The sequence below is a fragment of the Mandrillus leucophaeus genome, unplaced genomic scaffold, assembly GCF_000951045.1.
Source record: "Mandrillus leucophaeus isolate KB7577 unplaced genomic scaffold, Mleu.le_1.0 Scaffold565, whole genome shotgun sequence".
Taxonomy (NCBI): Eukaryota; Metazoa; Chordata; class Mammalia; order Primates; family Cercopithecidae; genus Mandrillus; species Mandrillus leucophaeus.
In genome coordinates, this window is record NW_012106086.1 from 211,979 (window position 1) to 228,102 (window position 16,124).

The following is a 16,124-nucleotide window of genomic DNA, read 5'->3' on the forward strand; positions in this document are numbered from 1 at the left end:
TAACCTAGATTCACTACTTATTTGCTCTGCTACCATTCTTAATGGCTCATAATGCAGTGGCAAGCTATTGTCTCTGAATAATAGAACTTTTAGGATTATCTATTGGTTAATTGGCTGCATTCTTAGAGAAAGAGAAAATAAAATTTATTGGGAAACTGATGTAGTACCTTTAAAATATGCACATGAAATCAAGTACCCCAAATCAGAACATTCTTAATGTTTTCAATAAGTAATTATTTTGAGTGCATTAGTACATTCACAGACATGATGCTGAATATAAGAAATGAAATTACTTTAGATTTGGTATCAGTAATAGAGTGGTGTCAACTTTAGTGAGCTGCCATAATTCAGATTAGATTCTTATGTTAATAATATTGTATTATTATATTGAAAGTTTTAATAGTTTCTGATAATTTTATATTATATTCATAACAACAAATTATTTATCTTGAAGTATTGAAGCACTAACTGGAATTCCTCAGCATGGATCCTCTTCATACTTAGAGCTCAATATGACCCCTTTACAAAAGTATTATAGCTACAAATGTTTAAAAGACTGTAAATATGTGGCCAACCTCAGATTCAAAGGTGTCAATTATTATACATTATATAGTATTTTTTTCTTTTCTGCTATAGCATATAGTAACCAAAATTGCACATGCAAAAATAAATTATTTCATATTTCTTTGATGGTAAGGTTACCTCTTAATTGAGAATAGGAGTTATATTCAGGCTATTTCAGTACCTAGACTAAAAATTCACCATCTTAGCCCACCTTGTCCTTTGCTTTGTGCAGAGTATAGTAAGTGCTCTGAGGGTGAATGAAATTGTGATAAGCAAAGTTCTAATGACTGATTCAAACATAGAATGTCACCCTCTGTGTCCAGCCTGTGGTTTGAGGGAAAATGCTGCACTACAAGTGTTTGTCTATCAGATCTCCAAAGCACATTGACCAAAAGATTTGAAGCATTCTTCATGGTTGTTCAATGCGGCGACCATGACATGAAAGAGTTTTGGAATATTGTAGCATGAGAAGGGAGGAGAGGGGATTTTAATTTCCTTCCTCCGCTTCTGTGTGGGTGAAAACCATTCCATAATTACCTTTTGTTTTGAGTGTTTATGGTTATCTTCTGTGTCTTTTCCTGCTCTAAGCCCTTATGTCAGCAAAGAAAAGGGAAGAGAGGAATAAGCCATTCTACTTCCTGTTTACCCTCATAACACCAAGTGTAAGTCTATTTCTTACTAAAGTTGCAAAAGAAAATTGTAGCCACAGACTTCCAGAAACGGCCCTCAGGATGTCAAAAAACGGAGAAACATCTATAAATTCCTCTAGGCCTATATTTGGTTTTAAATTAAGACTTTTACAAATAAGGAAAGGCTAATTTGCTTTGTTTATTTCCTTTGTTGGTAAATACGGAGTATGTTAAAGATATCTGACCAGACCTAATGACTTCAAAATTAGACCTCAAGGGGGTCTCAAGCACATCATAGAGGCTGCACAATGAGGCAAAGAAAATGGTTTTCAACTGGCAAGATTTGGGTTTAGTTTTTACTTTAGCACTTATTAATTGGATAAAAATGCAGATTCCTTGGTCTCCTTGTCTTATATCTAGCCTGTATAGATGGTAAACCACGAGCAAGTTCTTTCTATTTTCTTGAGAAGGAGTCTCACTCTGTTGCCCAGGCTGGAGAGCAGTGGCACAGTCTCGGCTCACTAAAACCTCTGCCTCCTGGGTTCAAGATATTCTCCTGCTTCAACCTTTCCAGTAACTGGGATTACAAGTGCGTGCCACCACGCCAGGTGAATTTTTTGTATTTTTAGTAGAAATAGGGTTTCACCATGTTGCCCAGGCTGCTGTTGAACTCCTGACCTCAAGTGATCCATCTGCCTCGGCCTCCCAAAGTGCTGGATTAGAGGCATGAGCCATTTGCTGCCTCTATTAAGGGTTGTTGTGAAGTATAAGATCATGTATGTGGAAGTCAACTGCAAATTATGACATGGTATAAGATTCAAAGATTTGGAACGATGCACTCACAAGGATGCTAATCTTCATACAAATTCTGGTCAGACCTTTCTGGTCTCTTGGTTTGGGCCATCTACTCTTGCTATGTAAGGAGACTGACACTGATACAAACAAACAGGCTAATAACTCTGCAGAAATATTAAGCCTTTAAAGTTAAAATTTCATTGTAACATATAATAACCAAGAAGATTTTCACCCTTCCTCTTACATAAAGTGTTAACAGTTTATTCTCATTATGTGGAAGGTGGACATAACTCCTATAAAATAGGTCCCCTTTGTCTCGCCACAACTGGAACCTACTAAACTTACTAATTCTTTTATTAGGTGAGTATCACAGCATAAACAAATAATCCAGTCAGCAAACTGGAGAAGATTAGATCTATAGGAAGTCAATCTCATTTTCTCTGTTTTCAAGGCAAATGAAATCTCTTGTACTTTATTTTCAATGACTAAGACAGTAAGCTAGTTTTGTGGGTAGAGGTCAAGTGCAATTTGATAAGGATCTTAGTCTCAAAACATATTAAAGATCAGGATATCATATAAAAGATTAGGATGAAGTTTCTTGAGCTGTTATAAAAACTAGAGGATGTCAAGTTTCAAAGGACCTTAGATATCAGCTAATAAAACTTTTTCATTTTATGGATGGGAAACTAGAGTGATATATTGATTGGCCTAAGATGATATGGATACAGTGAGCAGTAAAAGCAGGACAAGATTATGGGTCAATGTGACTTGAATATTATTTGCAATTGCAGTAATTGTATACAGCCTTTAAGTTTAATTCTAATTTTAGTTATAAATGTTGTTTCATAGGTGCTTAGGGCATTCCCTAAAACTCTTTCCCCATCTCCTCAGGATGCAGAGCTGGTTCTATATATGGATGGTATACTCAAAGGAAGCTTTCAATAGAGAGGGTAAAGAAGAGAAATGGGATTTCATCATTTCTTTAATCTGAAAGCTGTTTGTTCATTTGCATTCAGGATATCTAGGGCAACATGCCTTAATGTGATGCTCCCAGGACATAGCACATCAATTACTCCTTCTTCTCTTCTTAATATCTTTGTGCCTCATTTTTTATCTGTAACATGGGGTGACAACAGTACCTACCCTATCCATTATGGTGATAATTAAATGAGATGACATATGTAAAGCATTTTGAAAATTATTGATACATAGTGCTAATAATATTAGCTCTGATTATTGCTATTGTTATTTTTATTTACTAAACCCTATCATCAGTGTTGGTGAGTTGCAGTTTTTAATCTATGAAGGCTGGTAACAGGGCACAGGAAAAAAAATCTGGCCAAATAGCCTCAATATAATAGTCAAGATTACTCAAAAAGACCAGTTTCAGAGCTGAATAATTTTAAGATTCTATTGAAGATTATTCCTTATAATTATAATGAGAAAAGATGGTGTAGAGGATAGTACGTGTATGAACAGAACAATGTTTTTTTTAATTTTAGAGGTTAAAATTTGGTCATGAAAGAAAAAATGTTTACCAGGAATGTGCAAAAACAACCCCGTAAATGTTTGACTCTCTCCTAAGAATCTTGTTGTACAAGAAGATAAAGGTTATTATCTTCATTCTATAAGCTTTTAAAGACTTTCTACCCGTCTGATTCTTGACCCTCCCTCTGACTTATAAGGCCTTCTCAAGGCTACTTTCTTAAACTACAGTTTATGCTGAAGGAGAAAAGAAGCAGGCCTAGGTCACAATAAAATAAATATCTATTTTTTTTTGGAAATGAAATAAATATTTATATATTTATTTGTAAGTGAAGTAAATATCTATATATTTATTTGTAAATGAAATAAATATGTTTATTTGTAAGTAAAAACAAGTATCTATATATTTATTTGTAAATTAAAACAAATAACTACATATTAAATACTTATTGCATGTCAACTGTTTTATGGACCTAACCTCCTTGAAGATCACATTAACACTGCAAGAGAGGCATTACAATCTCCATTTTTCAAATGAGAAAATGGAGTCTCAAAAAATTCACTTTCCCAGGGTCACACAACTTGTAAAGACCATAGCAGGAACTCAACGGTAGCTTACTCGCTCCACGATGCCATCTGCAAAGTTTAAGTGGTTTTATTGAAAAACTAACCTTCTAGAAAACATTACCTTTTATAATACATACAGAAACATTAAGAATGAAACATAGGACCACAACTCAAATAAATGAAAATATAAAAAGAGAAGAAATAGCTTTTTAAACCAGCTATTCTATGAGAAAGCAGTGGTTCTATACTGTAGTATTTAATAAGGTATCCTAGTAAATAAACCTATATATACTTCTTTTAATAGCGGATGTTATTAGAAAGATGTTTTTCATTTAAAACATTTATTACATAAATTATCTTCCTTTAAAATAATTTTTTTCACATTCTATGTGGAACATTTGGGGCTGCCAATTGTCATTTGGGATTACTCATAGGTACCCCCAATTTCCTTTGAAGCCAGTATTACGTTAAGACCATGCTAGAAGTGCACTGAGAGACAAAGCAGTCAGGATTCACACGGAAGTGGCATTTCCAGGCTTTCTAGAGTGTAGAACAGTGTGGAGACAGCAGTTCTGTGTCTGTATTTGGGCAATGGACATGTATTAGGAGAATGTTAACAGTTATTCCTAGCCTTCATGGGGTCTCTGGTTTACCTTAAATGTTTTGTTTTGTTATATAACAGGCTTTACTGTCTTACTAATTAGATGCCGGCTCCTAAATACAATAATCATTTGTTGGAAGGAAAACAGTTATCAGAAGTTATGTCAGTATTGCTGCTTATCAAGGAAAAAATTTTCTGAGTGCTATTTAGAACCATAAAATTTTCCTTGGAATTGTATGATACCCTTGCATGTGTAAGGGGCAGATGCAGCCAAATTGCATGGCGCTCTTCAAGAACTGCTGAAGAGCATCTTCCACTCTGCAAGAGAAATTGCTTTTTAATTAGCCTTTTCAGATTGTCTGTACAAGCCATAATAATTCATTTCATCAAAAAAATATAATTATCTTAAATATTTTAGGATACTCAGCTGGATTTAATTAAGCAAGAGGGTGTCCCCGTATTTATACTCTTCAAATGGTTGCTGATTCCATGTAAACTTTATAAAAGTCTCTTCTTATGTGTATTTTTAAGGCCCTGAATTACTTTTATTACAAATTGTGATGCCATAAAAAAAAAAAAAGAAAGCCTTTTCTAAAAGAAGAAACCAGTCTGAGGCACTGGGAAAATGAAACCATGAGCTTTACAGTCAGAAAGACTTGGGTTTGAATTTAGATTCTACCTCTTGCTCAATGAAAGACCATGGGTAAGTCTCTTAATCTCTCTGGGATGCACTTGAGTTGCTTCCTCAATAAAATGAAGATACGACGTACCATACAGGGCTGCTATGTAAAGTAAATAGCATGATGATGCCTGGTCACACCAGGTCTCAAACGTTTTGAGGTCCTTTCTGTAATAGTCACAAAGCATACTCTGCCAGACATGTAGTAAGAAGATTGAACATTATTCTGCCTACCTTTCAACCACCACTGAAGAGGCCGTAGTTAGTGGGAACTGCATTTTAGCTGGGACTTAGTTGGCTCCTAAGGAAGAGCATTAAGCTTGGCTGGTTCTAAGTGAAAGAAGTATTCCAGCTGGAGGACATTAAAACAGGGCAGATTTATTGCTGGATTTAACTGTAGGATCTGATAGTGACCTCCACCTCTCTACATTTACTTGTATGCCAGTAGTGCATGCCTACCCAGAAAACAAGATTCTTTCTTTTGCTGGGTCCAATCTGCTGTTAAGCCCATCCAATGCATTATTATTTCAGATATAGGACTTTTTTATTCCTAGAATTTCCATTTGTTTTTTTATTAAATTTTTAAAATCTCTCCTGAAATTCCCTACCACCTCATCCACAATGGCCATCATTCACCATGGTTTAATCCACTGTATTCATCATTTTCTATAATTATTTAATGTATGTTTAATAACTGTTTTAAAGTGTCGGTCTGAAAAGTCCAACAACTGCATTGTCTATGAATATACTATTTTTTTTCCTCTTCAGAAGGAATTACGCTTTCCTACTTTTCACATATCTAGTAATTTTTTACTGTGGATGAGTCTCACCTCTGAGCATATACCAAAATGTTCAATAAATTGTTGATAAAGTGATTGTTATAAAACTCCATGTAAGCCTAGATTTAGAACTCTCAACAATGGGAGGTTTGTCTTAAACTCTCCCACATATTAATTTACTAAATTATATATTATTTAATTGTTTTTAAGAAATTTAGATTAAATCTTGAGTAGTTATAAAAATATATATAGGACATAAAAATAATTGTATAATGAACACCCATATACTAGTTTAAGAAGATCTTTAGCAGTACCTGTGATTCCTTCTCCAACCTCATCCACCATCCACTCCTTCCCACTCAGAGGTAACTTACTTGTTATTCTAGAATTTTTAGTTACTGTATTTATGATTTATTTTCTTAATTACATATGTTTATGTCCCTGTGCTATATAGATAGAGCATATGTGTGTGTGTGTGTGTGTGTGTATAGAGAGAGACAGAGAGAGAGAGAGAAGTTTTTTTCACTGTGCAAGTTTTTACACTTCTCTTTCTGCTCTCAATTCAAGGTCACCTTCTCTATGAAGTCTTCCCAAATCACCCAGGCCCCATTCCCTAACTAGCTTTGCTTCCAGGCTTGCTGTTCCCCAACCCATTCTTCAAATAGAATCTCATCACTCTCCTAAATAATTTTTGTTTGTTTGTTTGTGTGTGTTTGTGTCTGTAGAGACAGGGTCTCGCTCTGTTGTCCAAGCTGGATGGAGTGGCAGTGGTGCTATCATAGCTCACTGCAGCTTTGAACTCCTGGGCTCAAGAAATCCTCCTGCCTTGGCCTCTCCAGTAGCTGGGACTACAGACACGTGCCATTACACCTAGCTAATTTTTAAAAGCCTTTATTTTATAGAGACAGTGTCTCTTTATGTTGCCCAGACTGGTCTCCAACTCCTAGCCTCAAGCAATTCTCCCACTTTAGCCTCCCAAAGCATTGGGATTATAAGCTTGAGCCACCTCACCCCACCCTCTTTAGAGACCCCTCATCTCTTTTTGTCCAGGCTTAGAAGCAAAGAATTTGGGGGATATGCATGTGCAAGCTGCAGTGCTATTTGTAGTTTTAAATGTTCTCAAGTAACTAAAACTCCTTTGGGAAAGCTTTGCTACTCACTGATGGGTGCCTCCCTGGCCCACCAGATCAGATAGAAGTCTTCACGGGGCTGCCACAGAGAGACTTGGACACTTTCTGACCTCCAGTGAAAGATGAACCCAGCCTCAATATTAATGAGGGACCTTTCCCCCATGGACGTTGGACGGGTCCTAAGGAGCTCCTGATGTTACTCTGAACCAGAAAAACATGGAGTAGAGAAATGCCGGCCTGCTCTGATTTTTAATAACAGCTTTTAGGAGGAGAAGTCATAGTTTTATATAATCAATGTAAATAATTATTGAGTACCCACAACCCTACTCTGAGTTCCGCTTTGATCAATGAAATAATAAATAAATGTCCTTGCTCATGACAAAGAAATTTATACAAGAAAAAAAAATCTCAAAAGTCTTTAGTAAGAGTTGTTTATTCTTTATAAAGATATAGATCACTCCAAATCGTCTCTGAAAAATTAAAAAAATATTAAAAGCGTTATAAATATAATGCCCAACTAACTTGATTGGAGGGAAGCTTTAAGTCAAACAAATGATATAAGTAAACGGTATTTTATGTGTTAATCCTATACATATCCACTTTTTGGGATTCAACTTAAATATTACTAATTTTACCATAGGAATTTTTCAGTTCAGTATTTAGACTTTCATGATATAGTATTGTCATATATATATAATTTATTTGATTCTAAGTTTGTAGTCAGGGACACAGTCTACAAATGCAACATTATTCCTGGAATAAATAAGATTAACTTGAGTGAATGATTTTACTGAGTAAATAAACTGGAAACTTCTATATTTGGCAGAAAGTTAATCTCCACATATGTGAGTATTCTAAACCTCGCTTTGCCCAAAGATTTTGAAAGAAAATAAAGCTAGTTTCTGCTTGGAAAGCAGTTGACCTCTAGAGTGTTAGATTGATTCTAAATTGGATTTTTTTTGCTGAGTTGTCTTAAAAGTTTTTTCATTTTGTTTTGTTTTTGTCCTATGTACTAAAGGGTCCAAAAGGATTTCAGGCTTCTCTTCATTTATATCATTTGACTTAGGAAGCCTGTTAGTTTTTAAATGTCCTATTAGGATGTTCTCCTTTCCAGAAAATGTATTTCTAATACTTGAATTTTAGAGTTGCCTGCAACTCTAGGAGAAGATGGCTCCTTAAATTAGATTTTCAGTAGTGTGAAAGGTAAGACTTCATCATTTCCTGTCTAAAACCCAATATTGTTGCGGGCAATTTAAAGAAATTTAGAGAAAAGAATTTTGCCTGGGAATCTTATGGGATTCCTCTCTGCTATGCTTTTATCTGAGCCAATATGGCACCACGGTGTCTTGCTCTACTCAAATTCAAGAGGAGGGAATATACACCCCACCTCTCAATGGAAGAGTGTCCACTTCATCTTATAGGCAAATCACATGAGATGAGATAGAATAGCTGGGAATTTAGTTTTAGTGAGGGAGTAGGAAAGAGAAACCCAAATTCTCAATTTTTAACACAGTGCTGTAGAAATTACTCCTCTGAAATCAGGGAGACATTATTGCAGGGGTACATTACTGCATGTACCTAGGGTTATGAGGTACACGGACAGTAAGATCTTACAGACCAGGTACTAAGTTCCAAATCTTCCACTTTCTCGTCTACAAACCTGCTTTTCTTTGAGGGTTGTTGAGAGTTAATTTAGGTAACGAAAGTAAAGGCCTTAGGCACCACTCTAGGCACACAGCTATTATAACAAACAGATCACTACATGGATTTGCTGGAAATCTTAGCTCTCTACCTGTAATGCCTTGACTAATCTTCATTTCAAACAGGGTTAGTTAAAAATAATTCAATGACCCTACCCACTAGACCATTCAAATAGTTTTTAAATTCGTAACTATGCTTGTTTATTTGCTACATGAGAGTTCAACAACGTTAATAGAAGCAGAATCAGAATTAAGGCTTAAAATCACTAAAACTGCATATAAAAGTAATTCTATTTAATGGTTTGATTGAATTTTGCTAAAATTAAAAAAAAATGTTTAAAAAAAAAAGGTCCATCTTTCTTTGTGAGTCCACATGCTCCCTGATAGCCACAGTTTTGAGAGTGTAGTATGCCTAACTGGAAAATATACTACTTTCTGCTTTGATTCTTTATCTCCTTCTCCTGACTAAGCACATTGAGCATTTTGTTTGTTTGTTTGTTTGTTTTTTCTTTTTGGTAAAATATCCAATATATACATTAGAATTATCTTATGTCAACATTTGTGAGGTAAGTGTACATTTATTTTTCTTTGGCAAATGGCAATATACTTGTGAATTGTATTTAGTGCATATGCTTTCATAAAATTCTCTGAGTATATCTTACGAAATATCATAAAATGGTTCTGGAACTTGTATGTTAATCAGACATTCTAGGTTTCAGCAAATTAGGTATATTAATTCTTAAAATGAAAATCCAAGAAAGGTTGTCTTCTTCATCTTGATCCATGTGAACAATTTTTTCTTGTTTTTTTGGTTTTGTTTTGTTTTTTGTTTTTTGTTTTTTATGAGATGGAGTCTTGCTCTGTTGCCCAAGCTGGAGTGGAATGGCACCATCTCAGCTCACTGCAAGCTCTGCCTCCCAGATTCATGCGATTCTCCTGCCTCAGCCTCCCAAGTAGTTGGGACTACAGGCACCCGCCACCATGCCCGGCTAAATTTTTTTTTTTTTTAGGCATTTTTAGTAGAAACAGGATTTCACCGTGTTAGCCAGGATGGTCTCAATCTCCTGACCTCGTGATCTGCCTACCTCAGCCTCCCAAAGTGCTGGGATTACAAGCGTGAGCCACCGCGCCCGACCTTCTTTTTTTTTTTTTTTTTAAACGCAGACTTCATCAGCTTGATTTTAGTTCTGCACAAACAATGGTGGAGGGAAAGGTTTCTTTGGTTTCTTCTGCTTTTCTTAGTCACTTTCTTTCCCTGGGACCTGATTCAACATCTAGGCTTTCTTGAAAACCCTACACTGAGGGCCCCTCGTGGCAGCACCCCTGTTCTTTTCATTCCTGGCTCTTTACCCTCCTCGCTGCTCATTGCCCTAACAGCTGGCTCTCCCTTTGAAGTACTTCTCCTAACCTAATGTTTTCTCCATCAGGTATTAACTGACATATAACACTTGACTTGTCCCCCCTACCCCACCTCTTTTTAACCACTTTCTCATCTTATTAGTCTATTTACTCGTGTGTGTGTGTGTGTGTGTGTGTGTGTGTGTGTGTGTGTTCAACAAGGAAGTATTCTGGGCCTCCTTATTACATTAAGCCTGCTTACTCTTCACTGACCCTAAATTAATTCTAATTTGGCCCTTTGGGACTTTATTCTTTCCTGATGTATTAGTCCATTCTCACACTGCTAATGAAGACATACCTCAGACTGGGTAATTTATAAAGAAAAAGATGTTTAATGGACTCACAGTTCCACATGTCTGGGAAGGCCTCACAATCATGGTGAAGCAGGAGCAAAGGCACGTCTTACATGGTGGCAGGCAAGAGAGCATGTGCAGGGTAACTGCCCTTTATAAAACCATCAGATCTCATGTGACTTATTCACTATTATGAGAACAGCATGAGAAAAACCCACCCGCATGATTCAGTTACCTTTCACTGGCTCCTTCTCATAACAGGTGAGGATTGTGGGAACTACAATTCAAGATGAGATTTAGGTGGGGACACAATCAAACCATATCACCTGATAATTAGTCAGCTTCTTGGAGGAGAAGCTCATGCACAGGAGAATAAGCGAAGAAGCAGAGAATCTCCTGGTCTTATGCCCCACAACCACCAAGTGAAGCCAAAAAAAAAAAAAAAAAAATCACAATCAACAACTGTTTGACCAAATAATTCAACAAACGATTGAGCCATCTAGATATTTGGTAGCGTGTTGTAACAGCAACAGAATCCTGTTTGTTTTCTACAGGGCCATTTAGCAATTTTCTTCTGTAGTGAGGAGATTGTTGCTTTTGTTTGTTTGAAGGACATTAAGGAAATACACTAAGTAATATTAAACACTACCTCTGTGACTGCTCTTAAAGTCACTGTGAGTTGGTTATGTGGCCTTAAGTGTGTAACTGAGAAACACACCTGCAGGAGAATATGGATGAGAAACTGTGAAATTTGTCTTTAATGAAAACAATTTCAAGTCGTAAACTTATGAACCTCCCCCAAAATCCTAATCCTCCTTCCATGTACCCTATCTCAGCCAATCCCATCTGCATCAGTCATATTATAAAAGCCAGAAACCTAGTGAAGCGGCACAATTTTCTGGAGTAAATAACTGGGGTTTGTCATCTCATACTAAGAAGACTAAGGACGCAGACACACACACAGAGTGAGTTTAGGAGTGGTAGTTTAATAGGCAAAAGAAAGAGAAGAAACAACTTTCTGTGTTCTGAGAGACAGGGACACCTGAGTAGGACATTTGGCCTGAGGCGGAGTGCACCGGATTTTAGAGACAGACTTGAGAAGGCAATGTCTGATTTACATAGGGCCGAAAGATGGGTTGGACCAGGTGTGATGTTTACATAATGTGTGGGGCCCCTAATCTTATTATGCAAATAGGGTCTTTGCCTAGCTGGCTCCTTGTTACCTGACCCTTCCTGTACATGGGGCTGGCAAAGAGAAGGGAAGATGGATCCGCCATTTTGAACATACTTAGTCCCAGGTGGCCTTTTAACCTGTACAAACTTCTAACTAGAATGGGATGGTAAAAAGTGTGTGCGCATTATTTTGCCTCCTATTTTGCACGAGAGAGGTTCTCTTTTTATCCTATTTTATAGACATGGCTTATCTACTTCTCTCTTGATTTAGTCTTTATAATGGATTACAGTGAAGATAAGAAGTTTGGCAAAGTTCCCTGAAGGAAGGAGACAAGGGAGAAGATGGAGGAGAAGGACATAGTGAAATGTTCACAGAAGACCATCCGACACATACCTGATTCCCATTTCTGTGTACACACTTTCTAAATTTGGACAAGTTCTTTCTCCTCTCTGAGCCTTGGTTTCTTCATTTTCAGATGAGGGTTTCATATTAGATAATCTCTAATGTCTGATTGTCTGACTCAAACATCTTTCATGTCTAAACTTTCCTGAATCTATCACCCTAATTCATAGCCTCCTCAATGTCCCAAATTAAAGTACAACTATTTTCACAACCAGTGTATCAAACTCTTCCTGCTTTGACAAAAACAGATGCAACTAGATGTGCCAACTGATTCTTTGAAAAGGAAACTCAAACTATTTTTGGGGGGGAGTTCTGCAAAGAACATTGTGGTGACTGAGTTTTTGTAGGTTTTTGTTTTTGTTTTTGTTTTTTCATTTAGCTATATCTAGTCTTATCTAGACATCATTGAAAATATGCTTGAATTGCAGGCCTTTTTCAGGTGTTCTTGAAATTACTAAGAACTGGTACCTTCCTTGACACTTCTTTTTATTAGTGTGGGTGGTGGGACTATATCAGGAGTGGCAGATATAAATTTCCGTAGGGGCCCCACTGCTTATACTATAAAAGCTCTTTTTGCAGCAGCATCTTCAGAGAGGAGGTGAGATAACTCATGGAAATATTGCTGCACCCGTAAGATTCTTACACAAGTTTTGTATGGATGCCTTTGCTTTAGAAGGAACTTGGAATTGTCAGTCACAATTATTACCAGAGTGAGTAGATAACACTAACTCAGTCTTCCTAAGAGAATACCAGAAAAGATTAACTGGACAGATTTCACCTCATTCTTATGGCATGAGGTTATTTCATTTCAGGAAACTTAAATTCTTTGTTGTACTAAATTAAAAAACAATACAGTTTTGCCTAGGGCGGAAAAGGAAAGAAAAGGAATAGCAGTTGAGGATATTGAACGTTTTGAACACTTATCTCTCTTAGGTCTTAAAAACTTATGGATCATGGTGGACATATTTACGAGTACTATTTGAGTATCTGCCCAAGATGGCAGATCACAGGTTTTACATACGGTGGGAGAAAGAAAAAGACGCTGTTGCGCAGAGGAAATGATACATGGTTAAAGAATTTCTACTGGAATGCATTCAGCACCAAATATTGCTGAAGTTAGATATTGAAACTATCTCATGGTCTATTACTTTGCAGTCAGGGGTTTCCTTATTTCCAGCACAGAAATAACTGTTTTTAGCTACACTTAAAGAATATTACAATGATAGTGTTTTTAGGGAAGGCAAGTGTGAAATGTAAGATAGAATTTGTTGTTGTTGTTGTTGTTATTCCTGTTCGGGGGGAATTTCCAAATAAGTCAAACAACAATAAGAATTAAAATGGGAAATGTGGGCAATTTTCTATAATATCGTTGAATGCTTTCTGCCTTTGTTTGTATATTGTTGGAAGCTGTTTTTATAGGTGTATTATGACTATTCTTCATTGGCCACTGAGATTAATTTCCTTTATAGTTTTGTAATTACATTTGTGAAATACATTTTTTAACACCTAATCACCATCAGGGCACTCTTAAGAGATGTAATTAGAAAGCCCATCAGACATTCTGTCTTCAGTGTATTGCTAATTAGTGCTAATTCATTTTTTTATTGCAACTTGCTGTTAGTATCATGAATGAAACCTTCATTATAGAGAATAGTTCTCATTGAAATGGCGTTCCCATTGGTTTAAGAGCCTTCTTTTAGTTTGAGGATTGTTCCTTATCGGGGATTATTGTCAAACGTTTTTAAAAAGTGTATTTCCAGTTATCTAAAGACAGATTAAAAGCAGACCCAAGCAATTAAGGTGAGACAAGTATAACTTCCCGTCTCCCCCTACTATTTTCTTACTCTGTACTCCAAAGCTACACCACTGGGAACATTCCTATCAGCAACAGTGCATAAAACACAGAACAAGAACAAGATAACTCATTTCCTCTGTTCATTTTTTTCAAAAGCAATTCCTGTATATTGCAAAAATTAGAAAATGCAGACAAGCAAAGTCAAATCAAATCAAATAAATCACTTTCAATCCCACCATCTGGAGAGGTTCCAGTACCATCTTTGTCACCTTGCCATGGAAACTTGTGCGGTTTTCCTCTGTGTTGCGTGTGTGTGTGTGTGTGTGTGTGTGTGTGTGTATGTTTCTAATTATTTGCTTTCTCCTTCCTCAGAAAAAGCATATATGTTCATGATATGTGAACTTTGGCCTTAATGTTGTAACTTGCTTAGGGCAATAGGGTGTGAGTAGTTGTGTCTTGCCTCATCTGAGCAAAGTGCCGCTCCCCTGGCAGGACCATCTTCTGCCCTGAGAACAGCATATTCCAGGTGAGTGCTGCTCCATCAGCCCTGCTCACAGAGAGAAAATCATGTGGAGCAGTTCCACAGAGGGTGCTTCAGCTGCCCCACAGTTACCATGTAATTTGAGGAAAAGAAAAAATCAGTTCTTTTAAAAAACTGAGATTTGGAGGTTATTTGTTACATAGCAAATCTAGTATTTTACCTAGTCTCTCTAAGACTCAGTTTCATGGCTGCAAAATTACAGTAACAATAAGAGTATCTACATGCGAAGACTATTGAAAAGGTGAAAGGAGGTAATGCATGTATACTCATAGTGGCTGCTGCGTAATATTATATTCTTCAAGCCTTTTTCTGTTCACATATAAAATATAATTATAAAAATAAGATTACATCATACATTCAGTTTGTAGTCCCTTTTTAAAGTAATAACATACCAAAAACATCTATCTAGATAATTAAATATTCTAGTACACAATTTTTAATGGCTGCAGAGTATTCCATTAGCATAGGTATGCCAAAGATTAACAAATTCATTATTTTGGACATTTAGATTATTTTCATATTCCACCACAGTAGACAAAGTTATGATGGACATTTCTACAATCAAATCTGGACTAATTTATAATATCAAGAGGGAAAAAACCTTAGTCAAAGAGTCTGGATGTTTTAAGAATTTTGGCATGTAGAGTTGTTTACAGCTCACAAACTTACAATGTTAATGCAGCAAACCTTAGCTAGAAGATAGTTATATAATCTTTAAGGGTAGATCAATTAAAGAGGAAAATCATGGACGACTTATTTTCAAACTTCATTGTTTTCAATGTGCATGTTTATTTAAATACCTATGTTTCTAGAATCAGTGTGAAATATGGAAAGAAAATAGATTTTTGAAGTAAGAACTATTTTCAAGTTCTGTTTCTGACGCTTATTGACTGCGAGATCTTAATCAAGTTACTTAACTTCTGTGAACCTCTATTTCCTTATATATAAAGTGGAGATTTAAATTCCAATTTGCATTTCATATAAGGATAATGTAATGTGTGTAAATTGTCTAGCTCCTATATGCATTCAGGTCATTTTAGTTCCTTCCTTCCTTTCCCACTAGTTATCCCCTACTCCCAACCCCTCCTCAAAAAAGGAGTCCATTTTAATGTTTTAATTTGACCAAAGACTACCATATATTCTTGTGTATCAGCCAACAAGGATAACAGATAGAGTTTCTTGATAAACATTAGGTTTCATCTATATCTCTCCAAAGAATATCAGAACTTTCTCTGAGAACAGAGACCAAGGGAGGAGCCCTGTTGCCTGTCACCCATCCGACAGCAGTTAGTTCAGGACCCAGAACCTGCACATTAGCAACAGCAGAGAAGCAGCGAACTTCATTTAGAGTCAACTGGCACTTGGAGAAGCTGTGCTAGTCAGGGTTCCTTTAGGGAAAGCCACAGATCCTGTTCAGATTAATTTAGTCAACTCAGTTATTCCAGTTCAGCTCACTGACTTTGCATAAGTTCTGGTTTAGTTCTACACTGCTTCCTTTAACTCCTATTACTGAATGTGTACCACCACCAGAGAGAGGTGAGGAGATGCAAGATGTCATAGAAATATGAGTCAGCTATCAGCAAAATATGAAT

The 16,124-nt window shown here is 36.4% G+C and overlaps 1 protein-coding gene across 2 annotated transcripts in view; it reads left to right on the plus strand.

Moving 5' to 3' along the window:
- CALCR (calcitonin receptor) overlaps positions 1–16,124 on the plus strand; it is a 161,433-nt gene that overhangs the window by 60,541 nt on the left and 84,768 nt on the right. The window lies entirely within an intron of this gene.